The sequence below is a fragment of the Triturus cristatus genome, chromosome 5_1 (genome assembly GCF_964204655.1).
Source record: "Triturus cristatus chromosome 5_1, aTriCri1.1, whole genome shotgun sequence".
Lineage (NCBI taxonomy): Eukaryota > Metazoa > Chordata > Amphibia > Caudata > Salamandridae > Triturus > Triturus cristatus.
Genome location: NC_140587.1, coordinates 126,041,370 through 126,056,715, shown reverse-complemented (window position 1 = coordinate 126,056,715; position 15,346 = coordinate 126,041,370).

The following is a 15,346-nucleotide window of genomic DNA, read 5'->3' as shown; positions in this document are numbered from 1 at the left end:
AGCAGTCAGGCGGCGAGAAGGGCCCGGACAGAATTGAACAAACCCTAGAAGACACATGGGGGGTCAGGGTGATGTTAGAGATGACAGAGCACACCGCCTGCCAGAACTCGGAAACCTTAGGCCATAACCATGCCAGATGCGCAAAGTCCGCAGCGGGGGCAGCGCAACGCATGCAGGAGTCACTAGGTATGAGCCCCAGCTTGTGGAGCTGAACAGGGGTGCGTTACAGTCGGTGCAAGTACTTAAAATGTATCAGTCGCAACCGGTAATTTGGTGAGTTTCTTCGTTTGATTACAGCAGTAAAGCCAGTCAGCCTGCGCAATGTCCATGCCAAGGTCCGCACCCCATGTCGCATGCACCCTGTCCGTGGAGACTGCTGTGGACGTTAGCGAGAAAGCGTATAGTTTGGTAACCAATTTGTGTGGGGTCGGGGATGTATAAATGAGATCAAGAGCCGGCATAGTGGGAAGTGGCCGAGGGAATGTGGAGTGTAGTTTCCGACAAATCGCACGCAGCTGGTAAAATAAGATAGTGTCCAGCGGACCCGAGGCGTCTGGAAGGGAGTAAAAGGTGTTCTCTGGATATAGGTCCACCGCCGTCTGCAGACCCAAGCGCGCCGCGTGTCTATGCATGCTGGAAGGCTGAAAGGGAGGGAAATCAGGGTGTTATACTATCGGCATGGCGTTCGCAGATAGTAAATGAAGATTGGAGAGCCGACGCAGACCGGACCAGGCCCAGCATAATGTCTCGACCGTATTCACTTTCAGCCACGGGCGCACCGCCGGCGCAAACAATGCCGTGGACAGAAGCCAAGGGATGCTATATCCGTTTCAACCGCTACTTGTGGCTGATAGGGGGTGGGAGGAATCCAGAAATGAAGAAAACTGTCCTGGGCGCATAGGGCGTATATCTTGAAGTCGGGAGCACCCATGCCACCGACCGACATGGGGAGAGTGAGGATGTCATATGCCACTCTTGGCTGTTTGCCTGCCCAAACGAGTGAAATAATTAAAGAGCGCAATTTACGAAAAAAGTGAGAAGTGAGAGGGATGGGGACGTTTAAAAATAGATAAAGATACTTCGGCAGGACCACCATCTTGGAGACTGCGATCCGACCGGCCAGGGATAGCGGAAGACGACTCCAAATCGGGATCTTAGACTCCAGCCAATCCAGCGTGACCAAAATTGGATCTCCACAGTTAGTCAAGGTCTCTACTCAGCCAGATGCCCAGGTAGCGCGTGGGACCAGATGCCCACACAAAGGGAAAGTCAGGTGTGACCGGCGTTGTGGCGTCCGTCAAGGGGAACAACACCGACTTGCTCCAGTTGACCTGAACACGAGAAAGGCTGCCAAAGCGTATAATTTCCCGGACCAGGGGGCTTAGGTGTTCCTGGGGATGGGGGACATACAGGGTAACATCGTCCGCGTACATGGAGACGAGGAGGGAGCGGGCAGAAAAACCGATTCCCCTGTGAGTGTGGTGCTGTCGGAGACGTGCAGCCAAAGGCTCCATCGCAATAGCAAAGAGCATGGGCGAGAGGGGGCACCCCTGCCGGGTACCCCGCTTGATGCAGATAAGGTCCAAAATCTGTCTATTGATGCGGAGGCATGCAGAAGAGTTGGTGTTGAGGAGCCTAATCTTGCGTATAAAGATTTTGCTGAAGCCCATGCGTGGTAGGAGGTAGAATAGAAATGGCCACTCGAGCGTGTCAAACGCCTTCGTGGCGTTTAGGAGGGCAGCCACAACAGGAAGATTGGGATTGAATTGGTGTAGGACTGAAAAGATTGTACGGAGGTTGTACAAGGTAGTTCTGCCGGGAATGAAGCCAGATTGGTTTGGGAGAGCAATGAGGGGCATGAGTAGCAAGAGACGGGAGGAGATCAATTTGGCGAAGATTTTATTGTCAATATTAAAGAGAGAGGGCAGTAGGAATCGCGACGATCGGCCGGCTTATCGGGCTTAAGGAGCAGAGTTATCATGGCCTCACGGAGAGACTGGGGAAGGAGGCCATTATCGAAAGATTCATTATACATGGCAGCCAAGTGTGGTTCTAGGATGTCCGCGTAAATTTTGTAAAATGAAGCCGGTAGGCCATCAAGGCCAGGAGCCTTATCTCCGGGAAAGCCACTGATGGAGGCGAGTATTTCTTCCCTAGTGAATGGCACGTCCAAGAATTCTCGATGGTAATAAAATGTCTGAAAACTTTATCAAATTGTATGAAAATAAATGGGTAGAGGTAATTTCTTCAACAGCTCATGCACAGCTTAGGGAAGCTAAATGGAACACACCTCTTCTACCTTTTACAGAAGACATCAGACTTTTACATGCACATTTGGATCAACAAATCAGGGATGCCATGAGATAGATTGCTCAGGATCCTAAGTCCTATGTGCCCCTTATACCATGACTAATTGTTTGTCAAGTCATTCTTTTTGACCGGAAAAGAGCAGGTGTAGTTTCTGTTATTAAACTGGACACTTACATTTCCCATTGTAGGTCAGAACTCCATCCTGATGTTGCACTTGCTTTAACTGACTTTGGGAACAAACTCTGGGGCATATTATCAAGCCAGTCGATAAAATTATCGCTGCTTTAGCGGCAGAAAACTGCCGCTAAAACGGAGATAATGGGCTTGATAATATGCTCTATGGAATTCCAATTGAAGCCCATGTTAGATGTCCTTCACATCTAACATGGGCTTCAATTGGATCAAAAACAACTTGTGACATTTCTTGAACATGACATAAATATACATAAAGAGTTCTACCGGCTCCTTGAGCACATACTTCAAGTATCAAAACTTGGAAAACTGCTATTTGCTATGGAGAAATGATTGCTACCCAAATACAGGGGAATTACCTTTGATGCCATTCAGATAAGTGAAAATGGTAAGTTGGTAACTGAATGAAACTTCCTTGGTTGACCTCTAGTAGTCTGTTTATGTTAAAGAGAGGCATGGGATGCCAAGCATCTATAGTATAATAATTGCAAGCATATATGTTGTACTATATCTAGGTAGGAAATAACCTACATGACAATTATACTTAAATACTGATGCTAAAATTTAGATTATAATATGGTAAGGGAGAGAATGCAATCATTGTAGTTTTATGCTTTCCTTTTATTTAAAGAGGCAAACAACACATTTTTTAAAGCATAACCTCTACTGTTTTTTTTTCAATTGAATGAATGTTCATAAAAAGCCTACAAGGTAAGACAAGCACAGATGACACTGGATTAAGTGTAAGTGGTACATTTTTCAGAAAGGTCATCTAATTATGCTTTCCCAAGGCCGCAGGTCTTCCAGAATCACTCATTAGACACAAGAGTCTACTTCATCGTGGCTGAGATGAAAAAGTAACCATAGTGAGAAAATGAAGAAAATAAACTAAAACTTTCTTTTCTTCTTGCAATTTACCCAGAGAAAGCATCAGAGAGATCCTCAAATAATGTTTAACTGAGAAAGTGTCAATACCCCCAAAGTCCTTTATCCAAAGTTGCAAAATATGTTGACAAATTGCGACTATCAGAAGTAGATCTAAATGTTGAAACAAACTGTAAATGACTGCCTTCACAACATGTGTGTAAAAGATATGGCCGTAATATTATTCTATTTTTTGTTGTAATCTAGCAATGATTAATGCACCCTCCCTATGGGTGTCCCCTGCTCTGCTGCTTGGCCTACATGATGTCATCGGAATGTTGAGAGGGTTTGAGTGTAGAAGGAATCAGTTGGTGTGAAGGGCTGAGCAGCGAAGTGGCTGCTCCTGGTGGGGCCTATAATATGGATCTGATCTGAAGAATAAAGCTGTGATCCTAATATACATCTCTGGACTATGTATCATTCATTTAATTACAACATAGAACTTGTGGAAGAAGGCACAAGTCAAATTTAAGTGATAAAGATCAAGGTATGCTACCTATATTACAATATACGTTTCATATGCTTCCAATTGTATAAACATACACATGTATCACGTTAATTGAAGTACTCACTGTACGTGGAGATGCTATATGAGAGGGTTTCTGTTTTAGCTGTTAATTATTCACTGCTCATTTATGTCTACAAAGTTACTTAATATCCAAATATAAGCAGGTAGCTGCCTTTTCACTGCTAGGCAAGGTAAGGAATTCAAAAACACTTTACGAAAGACAGTCCCTGACATATGATTGAGGATTGGAATTACTCTGCAGGTCCCAAGACCACCCATGTATACTGTCCAGTGTATTACTGCTATACTCACTGACATCGCAGGTTTTGGCTGTCCAGACACTAGTAGTGTGTGAAATATTGCAGGATCAACTTGGCTGGGAACAGAGCTGTTGTGTCTAAACACAACCGATGAGTCCCATGCAGTGAAGTGACATCCTCTGACTAATGCCTCATGCATTAGCTACTTACTATTTCTTCACTTTCTCTAACATTGGTACTTTTATATATTCTCATGCTTGAATCCTTCCCCGTCATCATGCTGGGAATCCCCGGTACACTCTCACCAAATTTTCTGCTCCACTTACCAGCGACTCATTCATTGCATTCCAATCAGCTCTGCCATATCATTCAGTTCCTCATTCCAAAATGGCCACGTGAAGCGTTGCGTGACAACGCACATATTAAATCCCAGGTGGTAAAACAGCAGAATGCTAACACAAAAGAAGCAGCACGCTCTGCAATGACAAGAAATTCAAAAGAGTACAGTTGCTCGCGTAGCCAACGATAAGCGCCACTTCAAATTTAGATTAGAAATAGTTAATTTTCCAGACAAACTGCCAATCCATTCAAAGCTTGTAAGTCACCAAACTATTCCATTCAATACGAAAAATACATTATTCCATCCAACTTGATGAGTGAGACGATGTGGTGATGGTGAGGATCAGCATGAGCCCCCATGTAGGAATTGTCACCAACATTTATGTTAATGTTGTACCCTGCCCAACTTCGTAAGTTTTATGAGGCAATGCACCTCAGTTTTAGGTCTCGCCTAGCGTTGCAGCGCGAACGCGCTGCAACGCTTTGCGAGGCATGCAGTATACACTATGGTGTGGAAGCTCCGCCCACTTTCCGGCCCATCTTTTTCATTGGCTTAGGTCCTAAATGCTGCCTTCCTATTGGTTTTGGGCATTGTTAGTCCCCCCTCCTGACGAGCATGTCTTAATTTGTAGTCTTCCACAGCTATCGGCCCCTTTACTCCTGCACTATTTTCTTCTCTGTCTCCCCGCCCCTGCACTCGTAACTTTTCGGACCCCCCCTTGCCACCGGTACTCTAGTGAAAGAGGTGCCCAGGAGCAGCTGCAGAAAAAACTTGCGGCTGCCACTCGAAGTTCACATGTATCTTGACCATAAATGAGCTTTACATGCTAAACAAAGAATGCTGCAAGGTGATTGGTCTCCGCATCTTGTATACAATATTTGTTGACATGTTTAAATGACACGCACACTCTGGTGCCATTGGTTTGAGAACTTCCGACAGTCCACTAGCCTGGCCAATAGAGAAGAAGCAGTCGGCCCGGCAATAAAATCGACATTGAATCAAACGCATGTTTCGAGTAGCTCGCCTTCCATTCGCCTACAGTCACAGGAGGTGTGTAGTGGGCGGAGCTTCAGCTGGTAGCGTATACCTCACGTGCCCCTCTTCTGACATAAACGAAGGACAAAAACATAGTTGAAACTTCTTTTGCGTATGATACCTTAAACAGTGGCTTTGCAGGCTTACCGTGTCAAATACAATAAAAAACAATACTTTATTTTTATTTTCAGATGTAAACAGCATGATTTAAAATTGTAATATTTTCACTTTTTCAGTGTGAAACACCAATTATATTATACCTCCATTTAAAAATTTTTTTTTTTTAATTTGCGCTTTCATACAATCTTTCATAAAATCTTAGTATCAGCTGTAACATTACCACATCACTGTTTAGCATACCTATAGCGGCGTTTGCTATGCTGCCGTTGAACATCTGGTTTAGACAGTTCTCACATTTCAAGGTAGCTCCCCTCGCCGGTGAAGAGCTGACATCACTTCAACAGGCTTGACACAGGCTAGTCCTTCGTCCATAGCTATGGTGTGTCATCTGTGCGGACGCTGCTGATGGTGGCGGGCACGCGCCTCTGTGTGGATTCGGGGAGCTAGTAGGTGCTCCCATGCTTTGTGCCCATGGGCCACCGGTCCGCGCTGCGGGTGACTCTGCTTACCTTTTGGCTGCTGCGCTGGGCGGTGGCTCTTGTCAATGTATTCCTAGGGGAAAGTGCCAGCGAGAGCCGTAACCTAAGCTCCCTCCCTGGCTCAGGCGCTGATGTGACAGTGGAGGACGACGAGACGACGGCCGAGCAGGAATACTACGAGAGTGGAGCCCATGACGACCGGCCGTCCAGGTGAGCGGGTGCTCTGGTGTTACAAGCCAAGTGGGTCACCTACCCTAGAGGTATATGCATCCTCCTACCCTCCTCCAGGGAAGGGGACGAAAAGTAGAGGCAAAGGTTACAACAACATGCACAAGATGGGGTGCAGTCAACGTGTATGTTGGAAGTGCAGGACAAACTGCAGTAGAACGTCACATGAGTTTGGGGTAATTGATGTGTCTAAGAATACATTGCAGTCCAGTTTAGCTGGGTGTGCAGCCTAAATAATGTCTATAATGCAGAAGGGGGATGCAATCAACACACCGGCATGGAAGATCGTGTACATATGCTATGCACCAGGCTGACGTGGGGTGATGTCATAGTGCAGTGGTCATTTGACATGGGGCCAGGGCAGCTTCTGATGTGATAGGGGTACAACCCAGCTGAGGCTAGGGAGTGCATGCAATCTGGCATTACTAACTTGTTTGAGGGGTGGGCATAGTGTTTGAAGGGCATGGCGGTGGTCGGAAGATGTACAGCTGACTATAGAAGGATGAGTGCCGTGCTGAGCCCAGGTAAGGTACGTGCACCGTTGTACGGCTCTATTCGGCATTGTATTCCTGTTGCCTAATATGTGCGCCATCCTGACTCGTCATGGCCAATTTTTCACAAACATTGACCCTGCTGCTTTTTTTCAGACTGCTTATTCTTCCTGTAGAGGATGCTCGTATGGTCACTGCAGCTCCCCCTCGCCACCCAGGCCAAAGATTGATCGTGAACCCCTTACAATCAACTTCTGTCTAGACTAGAGTAACAATCGCCAAAGCGCAGCCAAAGCAACCCCTCCCCCATCCCCTGGCACTACTGCCGCTGCTGGTCCTGGTTCTGGTGTTGCTGCAGAAGGGCACCTGTGGGACCAACAGTTGGAATAAGAGGGAGTGGGGATGGGGTGAGTGAGATTACGCGGGACGAAGCAGGGTGGGTATGTATGCCTGGACGCAACTCTTAACTTGTATGCAAATACTGAAGCACTTTTATAGCGCGGCTCTGTGGAGTGGTCTTGGACTCCACAGCACCAGCGACATTGAAATGCTGGTTCAACATGCACATTCCATTGGACAGGATGGATACAGTGTGGGAAACAGCTGTATCATTCATGTGAAGGCTACTTTACCACTGTGCACAGGGATGTGAGGCATGCAGGGCTGCAAGAGTTTGTGATGTCAGCGCATGGGGGTATGTGTGGCAGACCGTAGGAATGCAGGGTAGGGGGAAGGGGTGCATGCTTAATATGCATTCAGGACATGGCTGAGGGTATGCAGTATTAGGGACATGGCATATGATGCATGGGGCAGTGATGCAGAACACCTGAGTCTGTGCTGAGGGTGGGAAAAACGGCCATCAGTGGAGAGTAGGCAGGGCTGGGAGGGAATGCCATGCAAGAGGTACACTGCACAGAGGGCATACTGGGTGGTGGATGCTTGCGGTGATGTACTTTAGAGAGAGTAAATACTCTGGATGGAGAGAGGCTAGGGGTTTTGGAGTGAGGGCTGAGAATCGGACACATTCCCTTATATACAGTAGACAACAGATATCGGTGATAAACGCTCTCGGAAGTGAGTGTTTTATGCTTTCTCCAGTTTAAAATTATAGCCGAACACTATAACTTCTTCCACAACTGTTGGAGGTCTTGTGGCGTCAGAAGAGAGTGCACGTTTCTCAAACCTGTGAGTCAGGACCACAGTGGAGGTCTGCAGACAGGTGTGCTGGGATCGCATCGCCTAGACCCTGATGGAGTTGGGTCATACCTCAGAGAGCAGTGAGCGCCGTGAGGTTAAGCCTACTAATTAATTTAACCACGATCTTTGCTTTTAACAAACTGAAATAGTAATTGTGCTTTTAAACATTGTGATTCTGCTGCTGAAATAGTAATTGTTCTTTTTAAACATTGTGATTCTGCTGCTAACTACTTACTGGGCATTTTGTGAGTTCCCTGTGCCCCGGTCCGTCATGGCTTGCTGTGCCGATTGAACGGAGGGGACGCGACTCCTCCCCCTGAATTTTCCCTCACTTCCTGCCATCGGCTATGACGTGTATATAGTCAGATGGGGACACAGCCACACAGCAGAGAGCAGTGAGCGCCGTGAGGTTAAGCCTGCTAATTATTTTAACCACGATCTTTGCTTTTAACAAACTGAAATAGTAATTGTGCTTTTAAACATTGTGATTCTGCTGCTAACTACTTACTGGGCATTTTGTGAGTTCGCTGTCCCCCGGTCCGTCACGGCTTGCTGTGCCGATTGAACGGAGGGGACGCGGCTCCTCCCCTTGCATTTTTCCTCAGTTCCTGCCGTCGGCTCTGACGTGTATATAGTCAGATGGGGATGCACGCAGCAGGGGCGCCCGCGGCGCACCGAAGGCATGCCAAAGGCAAGCCTGTCTGCGCCCGTCCGCGGCCGTACGGGCCCAGGCGCCAGAAATTCTGCCCTCTTTTTAAGATATTCAGCCATGGAGTTGAGGGAGCTGCATGGGAACCATGATATTGGTGACCATATCCGCCTTAGTTTAATTGAGTCGGGTGTCTTTAAACACAGAGCCACCTTTCCTGAAGTCCTACCCAATTCTAATCTCATCATACCCACTACATTGCATGCCCTTAATACCCACAGTAGTCAAGGAAAAATGGGACTCTCAGTCATTTATCTGAACACACGGTCCATGGTGAAGCACCAACTTGAGATCTTCCAACTTTTACAGTCGGAAAAGCCTGATTTACTTCTTCTCACGGAAACTTGGCTCACTGAAGAGTCTACTCCTGACATCTTAGCAGCTCTGCCAGATAATTATTACATCCTGCAAACTAACCGCCCCCCAGGGAAAGTGGGCGGTGGGGTGGCAGCTATCATCCTTAAGGATCATCAGTTTAAGATACTAGAGATTAAGGGTGTGCCCTCTGTTGAAACCTTAGTCTTTAAACTGGAATCCCCCAGTCATCTTTTACCTGCGCTCTTTTTTACAGACCCCCTTGCTATATGCCTACCTTTCCCCAGGCTTTGGGTGAAATGATCTCTCACTTGGCTATCGTTCACGCTAGAATTCTTATCATTGGTGATTTTAATTACTGGTCTCAAGATGTACTGGAGAGTGTCAGGTCTATTGAGCTGACAGATCTTTTGTCCGGAATGAATTGCACTCAACATGTGCATGAACCCACCCATATCAAGGGACACATTTTAGATCAAGTCTGGACAGTTAATTTGATAATTCCGACCCCTTTGATTTCTCCATGTATTTGGTCGGATCACCACTTTGTTTCTTTTACTCTCCCTGATGTTCACCCCACTAAAACCAAAATGACTAAAAACTGTAAGTCTAGAAATTGGAGAAACGCCACTATTGATCATTTTTGTTCTCTTCTAACCGCTACGGCTCCGCTTGCCTCAGAGTCGACCCACACTCAGGCTGTAAACCTTAAGCTGTGGCTTGAATCCGCATGTGATCATGTCGCTCCTCTTAAGCTTACAAAAACTATTAGACCTCATGATGCACAGCGATGGTTCTCTGCTGACCTTAAAATTAAGAAGTAAGCACTGAGACAAGCAGAACGCAGATGGAGACTTCACTACCATATAGCTGATAAAAATATGTACACCAACCTGCTGAAAGAATATAAAAACTCTATTCTTCAAACCAAAACTGATTATTTCTCTAATAAAGTCTTAAACTCAGCTAGTAAATCTAAAGAAATCTTTTCAATAGTCAACGAGCTTTCCAAACCTGACAGAATTGTACCTAAGCCAATCCCTTCACAACTTCTCTGTGACTCCCTCAATTCACACTTTATGGAGAAAATGACTGCCATTAAGGCTAGCATTCCGACCTCTGCTACTCCAGTAAATGCTTTCAATATCTGTGGTTTGTCACCTTTGCTGACTCTGTTTCCCCATATTTCTTTAGAGACTTTTCTGGCCTTACTTAAAAGAGTTGGCTCTGGGTCCCCAACAGACTGTTGTCCCCACCATGTCCTCCAGGAGGTCTTCTCCAAATGTCCAAACCCTCCACTTTCTCTTCTTAATAAATCACTTGAAGTGGGTATAGTTCCTGACCTCTTTAAAAGTGCGGAAAACATTCCCATCTTGAAGAAGGCAGGTGCTGATCCTTCTGCTCTTGGCAATTACCGCCCAATTTCATTATTACCTTACCTTACGGTAAGGTTTTAGAGGCATATGTCTCAACTCAATTACGTGCCTTTGTTGAACAGTATCAAATTCTGGACCCCCACCAGGCCGGTTTTCGACCCTCTCACTCCACAGAATCAGTCATCTTGACAGTTATGGACGACATTAGAGGGGGCATTGATAGAGGGCTCACCCAGGCCCTGGTTCTCCTGGATCTGTCAGCAGCTTTTGACACGGTCGATCATAACATCCTGATGGACCGTGTCAGCAACGCCGGGATCCAGGGCCTGGCTCTCAAGTGGCCCTCCTCTTTTCTTAGTAACCGATTTCAATCGGTATGCCTCGCTAACTTCTCCCCAAAGAAGATGGAACTTTCAGTACCTCAGGGCTCCTCCCTCTCACTGCTTCTTTTTAATCTCTACCTCCTCCCTTTAATTTCTTCTCTTCGGGACAGGAAAGTCGTAACATATAATTATGCGGATGACCTTCAATTGGTCTTCGACATTAATGTCCATCCATCCTCTGTGTCTCATTTTCAAGACACTATGATTTTCATAAGTGAGTGAATGAATGAAAATCAACTGAAGCTCAACACTGACAAAACGGAACTGATCCTCACCGGTGGACTTGCTAACCCATGGAACTCCAACTTTTGGCCATCTACCCTAGGCAACCCTCCCCTCCCGGCTAGTTCTGCCAAAAGTTTGGGTATAGTGGTAAGCAACGATCTATCAATGAAAGCTCAGATCAGTTCGGTGGTCTCTGCTGGGTTTTTTCAACTACGCAGAATTAAGAAAATTAGCAGATTTTTGTCTCAGGAAGCTCTGACTTTAGTGATCTTGGCTTTGGTCATCTCCCGACTGGACTACTCCAACTCCCTTTATGTAGGCATCCCGGCGTACCAACTTAGACGCCACCAGCTAGTCCAGAATCAGGCTGCCAGATTGATTTTCCATCAGCTTAGATGGCATCGTATCCGGCCCCTGATGAAAGGCCTCCATTGGCTCCCTGTGGCTATGCGCGACCTTTTTAAGGTGGGATGCACGATCTTTAAAGCTCTTTATGGTAATAGCCCAGCCTTCGTTTCATCTAAGATTCTACGTTACGTCCCCACTCGTAATTTACGATCTACCCATTTGAATCTGCTAGTCACCCCCACCTTCAAACGCAAAAAACTTGGAGGTTCTCGATTTGGAGTTTTAGCTCCTCAGTTCTGGAACTCGCTCCCGATGGAGCTGAGGATGGCCACCTCCTATGCTCTGTTCAGGAAACAGCTGAAGACATGGCTGTTCTCTCAGGCATATGATAACTAGCTCTCTTTCCTCTATTGCTGCAACACGTCTCCCTCAGCGCCAAGAAGCCGTTCGTGAACGAGCACTTGATAAGTCTCTTATAACATAACATAACATTCCATTCTAGGCTGTAACCAACTTGTAAATCTGCACTCAACCTTTAATTACAAAAGGAACACTGGAGCGTAATTGGCTCCGGTGCCTCAAAGGGCGTCACCAGAAATTGCTTCATTCATCTCCCGACTGACAGAAGCAGCAAGGTCCAGGACATATTTCACATCCAGGCTGGTTTAATCACTGCATTAAGGGTTTATAGGAGAGCCACTGAGCCAGGGTCTTATTACCAAAGTTAAACTGTTTGCTCTGCACTCTCCACTGCTTCTGAAGCTAAAGAGTGCTGACAGTTCTGCTAAAGACAATCTTGCGACTCCAGTGATATTAATTGCATTCCCTTCTGTTTCTTTGAAAGAATGTCTGACGCACTCTTCAACATTTAAAGCCACTTCACAGAAAACAACATGAGGCTGAATCTGTATAATGGCTTACAACTTCAAAAATGTCCATTTGTTCGCATTGATCCAAGATAAAAAATGTTTTTTGTATTCATCTCGCTTATAGTCTGTGCAGGTAAAAACAGCTCTGTTTACCTTATTAGCTCGCTTTGTGACCACTGCATAAACAGCACCGCTAATTTTTCAGTTTTCTAGGTGCACATTTATCTTAATGCAGGGCCAAAGATGAAAATGGGAATGTTTCCTCTCATCCGGAGCTGATCTCCGTTTTACTTTTTCACAAAAATAAAAAAGGATAACACTTTTTTCTTAAATATTAATTGCAGTTGTAAGTCACACTGCATCACCCAATGTGTAATAATTGTCTAGCTATTCAATCCCTGGCGGCAAAACATCCAGGATATTGTGCTGCATAGCTACACACTTATAAGGTCACAAAGGCGAGACTGATTGCATTGCAAATGCTTGTTTAGTGGGATGACCCCTCTTGAGTGCCTTCAGGCCCCATGTGTTCATTGAGTGTCCCCACTGGATTTTCACCGGCAGGTCCACCCTTGGCGCTAGTCTGACCCCCTGGATCTGCTGCTGGATCCAGAGCAGCTCTGATCATGAGACTACAACCTACCCTGGAGCTCATTCCAGTTATGTCATTCCCAGTGCTACCTACACCCCACGGCAGCACCGATCCCATCATCATACCCAACTCCAGTATGGAGCCAGAACTGCATCATCCGATGCCTGTTCCGGCCCCGGCCAGAACTCAACCAGAGTCATTGCCTCCTTTTTTCAACAGCCCTGGAGGGTCGTATGATTGGGGATGATCATACAACCCCCTTGAGGAGGGCGATGACAACTGGTATGAGGAACTGGTGAATGCTAATGGTCTGGACACCTCTCCGGACATTGTCCTGGGCTCTTCTACTGTGGCTACAGAAGAAGGTGCCTCATTTGCTATGGTTGTGAGGAGGACGGCTGAGGTGCTTGATCTTCAGCTGCCCTCAGTGGCAGATGATGCCAAGGAGTGACAAGGAAGTCAAATTTATAGTAAATATTTTCCAAAAAGTACTTTTGAAAAGCCACCTTTTGCCTGCCTGAAGCCTCTAGAAGCCCATCTGCCCAAGTTTCCAAATGTCACCCAGGAGCTGAATGCCTTATTAATGAGGTATGAATTGGCTCCCAGAGCTGAAACACAGGCCTTGCAGGTGTTTTGTTCCTCTGACAGGATGTGCATCTGGGCAGCGCCCAGAACCTTAATTATCTTCAAAGATATCTCCCCGTCACAGGCAGCTTTATTAAGACCTGGGCTTGACCCATCTCTTGTCCTATTAGCCAGCCAGACACGAATCCCAGTTGGAGAGGAGCTGCCTGCAGAACCGGTTTTGAATGCTCACAGAGGAGGGGTTGCTCATTTCCCTAGCCATACCTCTCTGGTAGGCACAGGAGTTCTGCAAAAAAGAAGAAAGCCTCTTACATCTTGGTTTTAGGTAGAGAGGGGCACTGTGGGATTGGTTGCAGTAGGGCACACAGAAACTGCTGCAAAATAAGGGTAGAGTTACCCCTAGGAATTTGTTCCCTATTTATTAGGGAGGGGCCTGGATTCACCCACACCCACAGTCTAGTGCTAACCACAAGTGGTGCATCCCTAGTACCCTCATCAAAACAATACTTGGACCTGTGGAAGACAGAAGGCCTGTACCAGCTGTTGAGACTTGTGAGGAGAATCCTAAGAGCTAAACCTGCTCCCACCTGAACCCAGGATAAGAAGTGGACTCCAAGGGTCAATTGGATGACCCCCTGTTAAGCTACAAAGACACACAAAAAGTAAGAAGCCCATTTTCATGGAAACACCCAGCTGACCAGTTCCAACTGGACCTGCCTTGGGTCCTGCTGATGGCTTTTGTTGAAGTGAGTCCTTTCCCCGTGCCCTGTTTCTGAGGTCCTGGTACCCTCGGCTGGTGTCAGAGTGTAATCCTCCTGCCTAAACCTAAAAGCTGTTACTTAAAAAAAAAGTCAAGACTTTTTTCCTGGAGAACTGTTGTGGGACTGGGGCCAAGCTGCCATCTGTTGAAGGTGCTTCTCCAGTGGGCCTGACTTTGCCAAAGCTCCAGCTTTGTTCTTCTCCACAACAGCAAATCAGATTAACCATGGCCCACGCTGTCCGGCATCCGACAATGTCAAACCCTCTTCAGCTACAGCCTGCAGCCTTGCCCCACTGGGGAAATCGGAGGGCCAGAAAATAATCTAAGAACAAAAGTATAAATCTTCAGGAGAAGCATGAGAGAAATCCAACCACTTCTCACTCAGCCTCCTCACACTTTGACAGGAATAAGGTAACTAGCCACCAATATCTGTGTAACACTGAACATGCCTTCATCTCTCCCCATTACTGATGAGTTGAATCACCTACTTGCTTTCTTCAACCCTCTGTGGAAAAGTGGGTCGACTTTGAGATTTAACATACAAGACTATTGCAAGTCAGATCAACTCCTTTATCAATTCTAAAAATGCTGACCTCTTCCAAAGCAACATATTGCTTAATTCATCACAGCATGTGTTTTCATTTGCCATGCCACATCCAGCAGAGATTAATGACACAAAGTAAGGGCCCGCTCAAGAGTAATAGCAATCACCACTGAGCTGTTTGGCCCACAAACACTGCCGTCTTTGAATTTTATTCAAGATCAGAAACAGCAGTTGGATATGTGGTGCTGCACAACCAAATTCATGAACGTATTCCCCAATTCTGCCTTTTGTCTATATGCTGTTTATCTTACTACATTGATAATCATTATTCTGGCATGTTAATCTGTGAGATCTACTGTCTCTTCCAGGGGATACTCTGCAATAGTCATGAGCATAGAATAGTTCCGCCCATGTGTGGGGACCCCGGAGCACATATTAAATATAATATAAATGTATGTTTAGCCTCATTAAAGTATATAGTACTCTTAAAAAAAAATACATATATATGTTTATAAAGATCCATGTACACATGCAGCCTATAGAAAAGGCTGAAAAA